General features: G+C 41.0%; 1 protein-coding gene across 1 annotated transcript in view; it reads left to right on the top strand.

Moving 5' to 3' along the window:
• The first annotated feature begins 217 nt into the window (after positions 1-217).
• The window catches only part of Lifr (LIF receptor subunit alpha), a 72,890-nt gene continuing 59,952 nt past the window's right edge, over positions 218-13,155 (top strand). The window contains exon 1 of the mRNA XM_046422243.1: positions 218-517. The gene's annotated coding sequence lies outside the window, so the exon portion shown is untranslated. The remainder of the gene's footprint in view (positions 518-13,155) is intronic.

Consider the following 13,155-nt stretch of genomic DNA (forward strand, 5'->3'; position numbering starts at 1 on the left):
CGCCGAGGCCCTGCGCGCCCGCGCTGCTCCGACTCCGGGGGCACTCGCGGGCCAGCACCGGGCGCGCGCGTCACGGCCGGGGGATGGTGGCGGGGGCGCGCGGGCGGTTTCCGGCGGGGGCGCGGGCGGCGGGGCGGGGCCGGGGGCGGGGCCGGGGCCGCAGCGCCCCCCGCCGAGCGGCGTGCAGGCGCCGCCCCCGCGCGCCGCAGTCCGAGCTGAAGCCTCTCGGCCGTGGCGGTGGCGGTGGCAGTGGCGGTGGCTGTTACCGTTGCCTCCTGGAGGCTCTGGCTGCGGCGGCTCCAGGGTTCGCAGAGGGCAGCGGGCCGCTTTCGCCCTTGGCTGCTTGGAGCAGCCCAGCTCTGAGATAGGGAGGCGAGACGGCGGCGGCGCTGGGTAGTGCCCGGCCCCCTCCTTCGCAGCTCCAGCCCCCGGGCGGCTGCGGACTCCGGGTTGCCCCGGGGCGGCGGCCGCGGAGCAGACGGCGGGGGATGGCGAGATAGCGGCGCGGGAGCGGCGGGTGAGTGTCGGGGCCAGGGGGGCGCCGCGCGGGGCGCGGGAGTGGGAGCTGCGGAGCCAGAAGCCGAGTCCCGTGGGCGCGTCGCCGCGAGCGCCGGTCCCGGGCTGGGTGGAGAGCCGCACTCCGGGCGGCTCGGGTCCCGGGGTCTAGAACGGTCCAGGGCGAGTGACCTGCAGGAAGGCGCTGCGGGGCCCAGGGTCACACTCGAGTCCCTGTGGAGACCGGCTCCCCGGCTCAAACTTCTGCCCCACCAAGGACAGTAAGTTCTGAGGCCAGTGGTTACCTGGGGGATGGGAAGGAGCTTTGATTTTTTTTTTCTTTTGGGGATGTGATCTGCCAAATGATATTTAGTGCTCCTGTACCTCGACACCTCGTTAAAATAGTTCCTTCTCCTTTCTGTATTTATAGTGCATTCGACTTACCTATTTTTTTATGTGCTTATATCAGAAGTCTTAGTACTCATTAAATCCAAAGTTAAAGTGTTGACGATCAAGTTGGGCTTAACGAAAGATGTCATTTCTGATGTGTTGTCAGAAGGCACAAAGCTGGAATCATGAATTCAGACCCCCAGAAAACTGCACATCAGGGGTGGTCAACTTAGTCGAGGGCTTGAATAATGTGATTTTGGTTCCCACTTTCAGCTACCAAAAATATGAGGTCTTTAATTTGCAATCGGGTATCTTTGTGCTCCTTTTCTATGTGTGTTTAATACAGTCATTTGTTGATATAACATGTATTGTTATTGAATGATGTAGATATGGAAATGACTTCTTTGAGTTTCTTTTTATGTATTTTAAGATAGGTGTTTCAACAGAAGTTCCAGTTTAAAGTTTGCCTTCCAATTTGTCTTCAGTTTCTTTTAATTCCAAAAAGTATTTGCTTAGAGTCAAATTAATGTGCTTAATTAGTATCATCCAGTTGGAGATTTAAAATTGGTGCCAAAATTAAATTCAAAGCAAACTTCCCTTCCCCACAAGTGAAAAATAAAGCGTTTTTTTGGGGGGCAAATGATGCTTGCCCCTCCCCTTAAGTGATGATACTGCCACAAATCTGAAATCATATTTCACTAATATCAGAAGGTTCCTTGTCTAAACCTGGCAGAGGAAAGGAAACCTAAGTATAGTCTGTGCTTTTAAAAATCTGAGAATGTCCTCCTACTTGTTTCTTATGCTGACTTTCTGTTTTATAGACAGGTGGAAACTGTTTATTTGGAGGCTTCATTAGGTAATTACAAACCAATTTAAATATTATGTAAGTTTTCAAGGTGAACTGAGCAGCTATTTCCTCTCCAAGAATTGAACTGAGGTGTATTTGCTTTGTAATAGGTAAGATCACAAGTGCACCTCTAATTAGTGCAGACTGTATTCTCTTCTGGGAAATGAGAATAGGCAGTGTGCTGTTGAAGGAGCAAAACTTTTGTGATTTTTGCAAACTTTTGCTTTTGAATGGTCATCCTTGATGACTATGTTGGTAATAGTATAAATTGCTATATTAAAATTTATCATATTTGTGAAATAGACAATGCATGCACATTGGAGAAATTCAATAATCTTAAAATAATACAGAGTAAACAGTATACCTCTTTCCCACCATCTCATACAGCACCCAGTTGTCCTTCCCAGGAACCAGGGTTACTGGCTCCTTGGGTCTTTCTTTCCAGACACAGCCTAATGTTCTCATAAACATCTTGTATGTGTATTTATTTTTGTCTTTGTACAAATGAGGCCACATTGAATATTCATTTCTGCACCAGCTCCTTTCCCCCTAGTGCTAAATCATGGCAGTCTCTATCAGTACCTAAGGGAGCTGTCTCATTCTTTCACAGCTGCTGAATAAGCCATTAAGTATAAACCATAATTTATTTACCCTCTTCTTTATTGACATATATGTGTGTATATTGTTTCTAATATTCTGCTGTAAAGTTATTGTAAAGCATTAGTTTTTGAGGTTTTTAAGTGGATTTCCGTTACTCCCAAGACCCAAAGGCAGTAGTAACTTGCTTCTTTACATCACATACCAGGACATAAATGCTCTCTCTTTCCCCATTGTACACCATTTTTAAAAAAAAGTTATAGATGGGCAGAATACCTTTATTTTATTTTATTTTTATGTGGTGCTGAGGATCCAACCTAGTGCCTTACATATGCTAGGCAAGTGCTCTGCCACTTAGCTACAGCCCTAACTCACACCATTTGTTTTTATACCTCCGAAGTGATCTGTAAGGATCTTTAGCATATTTGCTACGAAGTGTGAGCCATGATGGTCATTCCCCTAATAACAGCTTAGTTCTTTGAATAAAAGGAACAAATGTATAATTTTAAGAATAAACTGTAAAAAAAAATTCTTACCAATTTAAATATTTTTGAACAGATAGAGAAGGCTTATAGTTCTGATTAAATTTAGAAGATGAGGACAGTTTTGTGTTTCATAGAGTTAGTTTGCCATTTGGCACTAAAAATCCCACCCTTCTGTAGCTGATTACCAATATCCATATGTTAATGTTGTTAATAAAATGGTTACAAACTTTATAGTTTGGGGTGGGCTATTAGTAACTCTTGAGGAAAAGGATGCTTTAAAAATATTTGGCTTTGTTCTTGTTCTTAAAATAAAAATCGAGGTCTCTTAGAGTGCTTTCAATACAATGAATTCTAGAAGTAATGCTAATACTAAAAATTAGCCTAATGCGTTATAAAGTTTGACACTTGTCAATATGAGCTTTAGTATTCTCATTATGCATTTATTTATTTATGTTTTGAGGGTTATAAGCTATGATCTTTTGAAAAACTGATTTCTTTAAAAAACTGACCCAGTCTTTTAGCATTTAAGGTGTTTTTTTTCCTTTGTTATTTGGTTCCTGTCATTGTGCTTATGCTGTCTATATTTGTTCTTCTTAAGTAAATATTTATCAGACATCTGTTAATATTCCAGGCACCTTTATAGGGACTAAGATATAGTGGTGCGTGGGGCAGACAGACCTGACTGTGAGGTCACATCTGAGTTGGGAAGATGGACAAAAGGCAAAGGAACAATAAAGGAGATAATGTCAGAAAGTGATAAGTACTGGGAAATTAATCAAATAGGGCTGCTGTGGTGGAGGGGCAGGGTGGAGACTGGTGGCTTAGATTCAGTGGCTAGAGAATCTTCTTTAGGGTGGAAAGGTTCAAGCTGAGAGTTGGTTGAGGAGGAAGAAGCTGGAAGAAGGGTGGCTCAGGCAAATGGAACAGCAAGGGCAAGGGCACTTGCATGCTTGAGAGACAGAGGGTCACTGCTGTAGGGAAGCTTCCAGGAGTGTGCTGGGATGGGTGCACCATGTATTGCGTAGGTCAAGAAATGTCTACATGAGTGGAAGAGAAATGAGGATGGTGGAGTTGCTCCATGGGCTGGGTACTCCAGAGGGGTTGGCACAGATCTGCAGTGTGAGGCACCACCTTATTCACAGAGTGGGCTGTGGCTGATTGTTAAAAAATAAATAATTGATCTAAGAAATAATCTTGCCTGATGTTGATCAACGTACTTAGATTCCAGAGTCTTTTATGTGAATTTTCCAGGATGGCCCTGGCCCTTAACTTTACTAAATCTGCTTCACTGTTAACATACTCATATTGTTGCTTTAAGTCAGTTGCATGCCATTGTTCTATAAAATTTAAGCATGAAACCTTTAAAACACACTTTTCCAATAAATTACAGTGATTCCTGAGAAATTTAGCATTTTATTTTTATTTCTGTGGAATAGCCATTTACTTAAGTGTAAAATTTTTAAAGATTCCTTTTTAGCATATTGAATGCTTTAATTCTTTAGGACAGAGGACAGACTAATGAGTGGATAAAACATACATACTTATGCAGGTACTTTTATTCTCACAGGAGGAATGTGTATGTGCTCTATTTTAGGAAATATCAGGAACTTATGGTATTTCCTCTTCCCAACTTCTGTTTGTTGTTCTAAATATATGTTCCTTTATATTAATTGAAAGCCTGGGAAATGAGTTTTATGCCAAGCAATTGTTGTAGGTGTCTAATAAGAATATCATGACTTACTGTGAGCTCCTGTGAATATTAGGAGTTTAAATTTGTTAATTTTAGAATAAGAGCCTATAAATGTGTTAATTTTGTATTTTACGTGGTTGATAGCTGCACATAGTGAGTTGTTTCCAGGTAGGATAATTTTATCTAATCGTATCTTCCAACTTTTTCTCTCAATTCTGTGAAAATTCTGTGTAAAGCATAGATTTTTTTTTTAAACTCTTCAATCTTAAGCCAAGTAGCCTTTGTCCTTTGTCCTGACACTTGGAGTAAAAGCTCTTCAGGCAAACAACCGAAGCACAGCACTGTTGTGTTGAATTTAGAGGCTTAGAAACATGAGTTAAAGTGCTTCTACCAACTCTTTTATATTTCCTCTTATGAACTGTAGAGATTCAGGAGTTCCAAAATTGTTTTATATTGCCTAAAATGATACACATACATTCTTCTAGTAATGTGTTGCTGCTGATGTTGTTCAAATGAGCAAAGCTCATTTTTATTAGCTACTGTTTTATGGTTTGATGTGGGAAGTGGAGGAAGAACTTCTGGTGGGTGATTTTTTTCATGTACTTTTGCACAGAGGTGATAAAATCTTAGCTGCTACTTATTCTTCTGGCTGATGAGGCACACACAGAGAGCACACACATGGAATTGACATGTGTGCCTAGATTTGAGAACTCTTAACGTATCGTAAGTGGCAGTATCCTGAAGGGCCACTAGGAGGCAATATCATTTCCTGAAGGTATGCATAAGCATGGGTGCTTTGAGATACCGAGACCCTTGCTATGCCTTTCTCTAACCACTCCCCAGAGCAGCTTCTCTAAGGAGTCCCTGAATCCCAGAACAATTGAAATGGTGGTAGCAGGAATGTCTGGTGGAAAATAACCTGTGGTGACAGAAGCAGCGCTTCCCATTTCTAATATTAGAAATGCCAACAGGGCTGTGACTTGTGGACATTCTGTGTGTGCTTGTTAAGTTGGGGGTGGGAGTTAGCTGGAGTGGGGTGAGAATGGCCACCAGGACTTCAGTGCTACAGCCCCTGGAGGCAGCCACCGTAAACTAAGTGCCACTGTAAACTAAGGCATAAGGACTGGGTGCCAGATGTTTGCATGCAGCAGGCTTGGAGACCATGGACCTGCCATGCTTTATGCCTTTGTGTTTATAGTACAGTATAAAATGAAGGAGGTGAGGGGCAGGGGCTGTGGCTAGTGGTAAAGCTCTTGCCTGGCATGTGTGAGGCACTGGGTTCAATTTTCAGCACCACATAGAAATAAATAAAATAAATATCTATCAACAACTATAAAAAAAAAAAAAGAAAAAATGAAGGAGGTGAGAATATTTGCGAAACCTCTCCAAAGAAACAAAGTTGGAAGCATCAGTTATCTAACTGGACCTTTATTCTGTTTATTTCTTGAAGGTGCCTGGCTCATCAGAGTTTTACTGTTCATGTAAAATTGTTTTTTGGGGAGAGCCTTATTCTGATTTTATGGAAGAAAACAAAACTCAGATAATAGAAAAGTTAAGCATTCAAATTAACCCAAGGAAAGTATAGAATATGAGACGCCAGAGAAAGACAGAACATCTAGTTGACTTCTTAAGTTCACAGATAAAGAAACTAAGACCAAGAGGCATCATAATATGCCCAAACCTAGTAGTTGCTGACTGGCATCATAACCATGGTTTGCTGAATCTTAACTGCAGGGTTCTAAGTGCCCCTCTAGAGCAACACCATTGAGGGTTCACTACTGTTTCCCCAGCATTTGGACAGTGCCCAACACACAGCAGGAACCAGATATTTGTTGAATAAATGAATATCTAAAATAATTTTGAGAATTTCAGGTTGTCACATTAACTGTGAGATAATGCTTGTAAAATTTGAAAGACTATAGAATTTCATGTTAAAAAAAAGTAGGGTGTGTTGCTATTAAAACCAAAACTTTTAAGCATAATATTAGCCAGGTAGGCAAACATAGGTTTCACTTATTAGCTTGGCACCTTTTGAAGTATCATTTCACTAGATTGTTCTAGTTAAGTCTGCTGGTGCCTTGTAATTAAATATTTATGTCCTCCATTTGAAAATGTATAAACTATAAAATCAAACACTGGTTGCCTGAATTGTTTGCTGTTTTCTTAGATGTGCTTTATCAATGGTTTCACTATTTTTAAAATTGATGTCCATATAGGGATGTGGTTGTTTAAAAACAAATCTAGCTGACCCTGGAGGGGATATGGAAAGTGTCACTTTCAAATGCTGCTGGTGGGTGTTTTAATTGTAACTTTCCAGGAGGGCAATTTTGTGTTACTCATCAAAAGCCTCAAAAATGTGCCCTGTCCCTTAGTCAGGCATTTCCACCACTAGGAATTTAAACTGGAGGGGGGTGGGGAGGACCATGTGTGCAGAGAACAGCGTATCATGGTGGTTCTTGCCTGCATAGTGTGTGTGCAACAAACTTCTAATGGGAGCTTTTTCTTTCCCACAGTGATTCTTAACTTGTGGGGATATATCAAAATCTGGAGGGGTGCTCTTTAAGTTTGGAAAACACTTGCCTCCAGATGCTGGTGGCCTCCACAAAAATGCATATAACAAAATCCTCTCTGATTTGCAAAAATGATTTTTTGTAACTTTGTTATAATCTAGAAGCAACTAAATTGCTCCCTAATAGGGAGATCCATTAAGTGAATTGTGGTGTACAAGGGTAATGGAATACTCTTTGTTCATTAATAGTGATGCAGGGAGTATTTAGTGATGTGGAAAGATACTCAGAGTTTGCAAACTGGAAAAGCAGATTGCAAATCAGCAAGTTAAGTTGATCTATCCTTTTTATAGTTGTTTTTTACATATGATGTAGAAAAATTCCAGGAAAATTACATGCCAAATGTTTGGTGAGGTTATTTCTCTGTGTTAAAATTATAGCTGGCTGTTAATTCTTTGTACTTTCCTTAACATCCAGTAGATCAAGCACATCATGAAGTAAAAGGACTAGGATCGGATCCCATTTCCCATTTGCTGTTTGAACTTGGGCAACTTTTCGGTTTCCTTCTCTGTAACATGGGAATGATGGTCCCAGCTCCTGGTATCTGTAGGGTAGTTAAGTGTTTGAAAAATGCTGCCTATTTTCACTGGCTTGATATGATAACTAAAGCCTGTATTATATTCCTAGTAATATAGGATTTATAAGCAGAATGATTTTTTTTTTCAAGTTATATCAAACCATCATGAAAAGCATTTTAGGGCATTCTGACAGAATATTTCATTGCTTCAGGCTACTTGAAACTATTTTGTTGTTATTTATTTTAAAAATGAAATGTTTTGGGGTTGCAGATATATTTGGTTGTGAGTTGAATAAATTATTTTCTTCCTGAGTGGTCTTGAATAACCCTGTGTAAGTGCTTGAAGGTCGAGGTTCGATTTTCCTTTCCTTTTATGGGAACAACAGGTGATTTACTCAGTCACTATTGAATGTCTTTGCTTTTCCAGGCACTGGGTAGGCATGCCTCTGCCCTTTGAGTGACATATGGGAAATGACCAGTACAGTTCAGATCCAGGAGGCCCAGTCAATAAATGGTAGTTCCAACAGTTAACAACCAAGTAATCCTCATTTCCTCTCTTGAAATTGTAAACAAAATCTTGTTCTGATGTTACTTTTCAGTGAACACAAACACTGCCTCCTACTTATTGAACCAGTCATATGAGCAACAGCTAAATTATTTCACCTTGTTGACATTTACGGATGATTTAGTGATGACTTACATTAAACATGTGTGAGAATGTCCTAGGTTAATAGTCTTAAAATTGCTACTATATCTTCTGTGAAGGACAGTCTTTCCTGACCTCAAGTAAGACTTCATGCCGTTTTTTAGATTATTTTATGTTAAATTAGTGAGAATGGGTTCCTCCTAATAAATCTGTAATGCATAGAATTCACAGACTACGAAGAAATCCCAGCACATGATCTTACTGAGAGACAAGGGCGGTAAAGCATATATTAAAATTATGTTTGCATTTGCCAAGATATAAAACTACATTAGTTCTGCAATTCTATGTTCAGGCAAATTTTTTAAAGTTGGCAACAATTGTAAATGTCATATACTTTGTACATTTGTAATATGTACATATACAAGTTTAATGATTAAAAAGTAAAACCTTAATAATCATGAAAGATACCTCGTGGAACATTTGTGACAAATACACTTTGTACTTTATTTCCTCATCCAGCAAATAAAAGAAGGTGGAAAAGTCATGGAAGGTTAAGTCCCATCTCAGGTTGGGGCCACCAGCAAGGTCAACGTTCGATTCTTATTCTATGTCACATTTTCTGTCTGTATCATCACTTTCCATGGCCCATTTACTCCCCCTCCCCCGACTGGAACCAGCAGTTAGCTGTCTTTTGGGGGGATGGGTCCCTGTCATGAAGAAGCACTGTTTCTTCCCAGTGAGCTGCACTGAGTATGCCATAGTAGGTGAGAGAGCAGCTGTGAGACATGCAGACAGGGACCTGTGGGCTGCACAGGACTTAGCCAGCTCACCCTTTCCCCAAGGCCAGCCTCAGTCAAATTACAGATGACTCTGTTTTGGAACTTTTCAGCTCACTTAAGAATAGTCAAAGCTGTGACTGCTGCTCTCATGCATGCCATGGGCTTGCTGCTGGGATGAAAAACTCAGATGCTTACAGGGGCAGAGGAGGTCATGTAAACTGCTGAAGTGGGTCTGACCTGCCTTCTGTCTTATGCTTTTGACAGAAACCATCAAAAATATTTCACTTTTTTTGGTAACTTTTCAACAAGATAGATAACAGTGACACTCTAGATGGTAAATGGAAATGGAAACTTATCTCTGTTTGGGGACTGCCATAGTTTGGAGGTTGAATGTCCCCCAAAGGCCCATGTGTGACAGGCTTAGTCACTAAGGTGGTAGAACCCTTAAGAGGAGGGGCCTAGTGAGAGGTCTTTAGGTCACTGAGGATGTGCCTTGAAAGGGGCTGTGGGATCTGGCGCGCCCATGCGCTTGCGCGCGCGCTCACTCGCTCTCGCTCTCTCTCTCTCTCTCTCTCTCTCTTCCTGGCCATGAGGTGAGTGGTTTTGCCCCTTTTTGTGGGCCAATGATGATTTGCTACCTTGCCCAGAATAAAGGGGTAAAATGATGAGAGACTGGAACTTCCAAAACTGTGAGCCACCAGAAGGCTTTTCTCTTTATAAGTTGATTATCTCAAGGAATTTGTCATAGTAAATTGAACGCTGACTAACACAAGGCCCAGTAAGGAAAGGTGAGAGAAGTGGACAGCTCTAGGGCAGTGCAATAATAGTTGGTTGCTGTCATGTGGGATGTGGGACAGGTATTTGTAGAGCTTCTAGATTTTGAATTTTAACTGTTCAGTTTTGGAATAGGCAGATAATTCAACTTTTTGTTTTGCTTTGTTTTTTTAAAACATGTTTCAAGTAGAACATATTTCAAGTGAAACATCTAAATGCATGGGTCTCAAAATTATGAGTTTTAAACTATGATAACATTTCCTTGCCCATATTCTCCCTCATATTTTTTTCATGGACAAGGAAGGTCACACTGGAAAATCAATTTTGGTCTCCATTTTGTCATTTAACATTTTATGAAATGTTTTCCCAGGTTACTAAAATTTCTTTAGCATGTCTATGTAATATTGATGTGTACGTAATATTCCATTTATGAATGAACCATAATTTGATCATTTACATTGTTTTCAGCTTTTTAAATTTGTAATTATAAAACCACAGTTTTTGGAAGTCTTTGGGCATAAAGCTCCCCTCTTTCAATATATTAGTCAGCTTTTCTTCAGTATAATGAAATACCTGACACAGGTTACTTATGAAGAAGAGGTTTATTTAACTTACAGTTCTGAATGTTTGGGTTCATAGTGTTGGCACAGGCTCAGTTCTGGTGAGGTCTCCCTCTTTCTCTGTCATTTTCACACCTGGGGCCTCCATCCCTGGCTCTCCCCATGGCAGTCCTACTTCTCATTGAGTCCGAGTGCGCACTCACTTCCTCAGAAAGGCCTCTCCCCATTACTCCAGGAAGGAAGACTGTCCCCTGCCTGCCTCCCCTGAGTCCCACAGTACCTCCCACACGGTCCTCACAAATTACAGTGGAGATGTGTGTATGTGGAATAGCTTTTATCACCAAACAGGCTTGGAGAGACAGATTGGGATCCCACAATTCCTTTAGAGGTCATGCTCCCAATGACCCAGTGACCTTCCTGTAGGCAAACCTGATTGTTAAAGGTTCCACCTACTGGTACCACCACCTTGGGGACCCAGTCTCCCCTCCCAGTGGACCTTTGGGGAGCACAAGTAAACCATATCCAAACTATAACATCCCAGTAAGTTTCAAATTTTTACCTTAAAATTGGTTTCCTGAGTCATAAAATTAAATAGATAGTTTGTATCATTTTGTTCCACGTTTATTTGAGTAAGAGGAAACAAAATATTGGTTTGTTTTATTAGCTGTTATTTGTTGCTTTGTGAATTATTTGTTTTCATACTGGCTTATTATATTTTTAAAAGTAGAAATGTTGTTTTAAAAATTATAAAGGTAAAAATGCTAATTTTATAAAAATTAAGAGAGTTCATAGAATATTAGTAAAAATTTTTAAAAATTTAGTTTCAGCACTCAGGTAACTCCATATAACTTTTTTTTTATTCTTTTAGATTATTTTTATGCATATGTATATCTATCTGTAATATAAATACCTTCAAATATATGAAACCATAAGTTCAGTTACATACATAGTTTGTATAACATGATTTAAAACCACGAAGATGATCATATTGTATGATACATAATTCTTCATTATATTCCATTTATAAATACATCCATTATTCAACTTATTCAACAAGTGTTTCCTGCACACTCTTTGTGTGCCAGGCAGGTTTTCTAATTGCTGGAGCTACGGTGCCAACTGAGGAAGGGGGTCTTTGCTTACCTGCTAGCTGGGGAGGATGGATGGCACACAAGGAATCACATGCAGAGCTGCCTGCAGACACTAGGAGCGCCCTGAAGGACGCTGTGGCAAAGGGTGAGGACTGTGTGGGAGGTACTGTGGGACTCTGGGGAGGCAGGCAGGGGACAGTCCTCCTTCCTGGAGTGATGGGGAGAGGCCTTTCTGAGGAAGTGAGTGCGCACTCGGACTCAATGAGAAGTAGGACTGCCATGGGGAGAGCCAGGGATGGAGGCCCCAGGTGTGAAAATGACAAGTACAGATGCCCTGGGGCCAGGGGGTGACCAGGCCTGGTGTGTGAGGAATGGAGGGGGCTGCAGTGGCCGGAAGGCTGGGAGGGAAGGAGAGAGGCCATGCAGAAAGGAAGGCAGGGCCTGCCTTGTTCAGGGAGAGGGTGGAGAACAGGTTCAGTGTACTGTAAATCAAGAATATGTTTGGGTATAAATAAAGTGAGACTTGCCATGAGAAATTCTGTGTACATCTGAGAGAAGGCTGGCAGAAAGTTGTATGTACGTCTGGGGAGAATTTGGGATAAACTTCAATTTCATACCTGTAGATTTTATTTAAATTAACATGGTCGTTTGAGAAATTATCAAGAGTACAGGAAGATGTGGGCTAGAATGCATGTGGAGGTATCATTTTCTCAAGCCCAAAGTGATGGACATGCAGGTTATTTCTTTTCATTTATATTGAGGATTGTATTTCATGAACATCTTTGTGTTCTTGTCTGTTATCTCCTGAGAAATATTTCCTAGAAATGGCTTATAAATTGCATGTGAAATTCTTGGCTCTGAACCTAGCACATAGGGAGCTCGTTAAACGTTTGCAGTCTTGGTTATCATCATCATTATTGTTGTTACTATGTCACAGACTTTTGATTAGTAAGACATCATAATGTAATGACTTAAGAATTTAGACCCTGGAGTCTCAATTGCAAGCCTAGGTGCAAATTCTATTTTTGCTTCTACCAGCCATGGACAAGTCACATAATTCCTCTGTTTCCTTATGTGTGATAGTGAAAGACAACAGTCCTCTTGAAGAGCAATCAGCCCCCCATGGAGCAGGTGGTGGTGTCACTTTACACAAATGCAGCTTGGGTTTCAGGACATCCACAGTCTCCTGAGCTTTGTTCTTATTACCCTTTTCCAGTTTGTAGTGGAAATAGGGTTTCCCATGGTTTTCATGGCCATTGCCCATTGATCTTTTTTAGTATGTGAATCGCATATTTTTATTTCTATTGAAGGTATCCATCTTGCTTTAGCACCTTTTTTTGGGGGGGGGATTTGCTTATTTCTATGTACTAAGTACATTGACACTTTTTTTCAAGGGCAGAGATCTTCATTGTGCTCTGTTTGGTGAGAAAGATGATTATGCATGGCATTTAATAGCAGAAGGATATACATTAGACTACAAGGATACTATAGCAAGTTGTTTCAGGAGGGATGCGCTAAGCTTTTTGTTTTTTTACAGCAGTACAGATGGAATCCAGGGATGCTCTACCACATAACTTTGTTCCCAGCCCTTTTTATTTTTTATTTTTGGGACAGGGTCTTGCTAAGTTGCTGAGGCTGAGCTTGAATTTGCAGTACTCCTGCCTCAGCCTCCTGAGGGAGCTGAGGTTACAGGTCAATCCCATTGTGCAAGGCTGTG

This window comes from Marmota monax, unplaced genomic scaffold (genome assembly GCF_021218885.2).
Source record: "Marmota monax isolate L192 unplaced genomic scaffold, Marmota_monax_Labrador192_F-V1.1 WCK01_AAM20220418_F8-fsc00077, whole genome shotgun sequence".
Taxonomy (NCBI): domain Eukaryota; kingdom Metazoa; phylum Chordata; class Mammalia; order Rodentia; family Sciuridae; genus Marmota; species Marmota monax.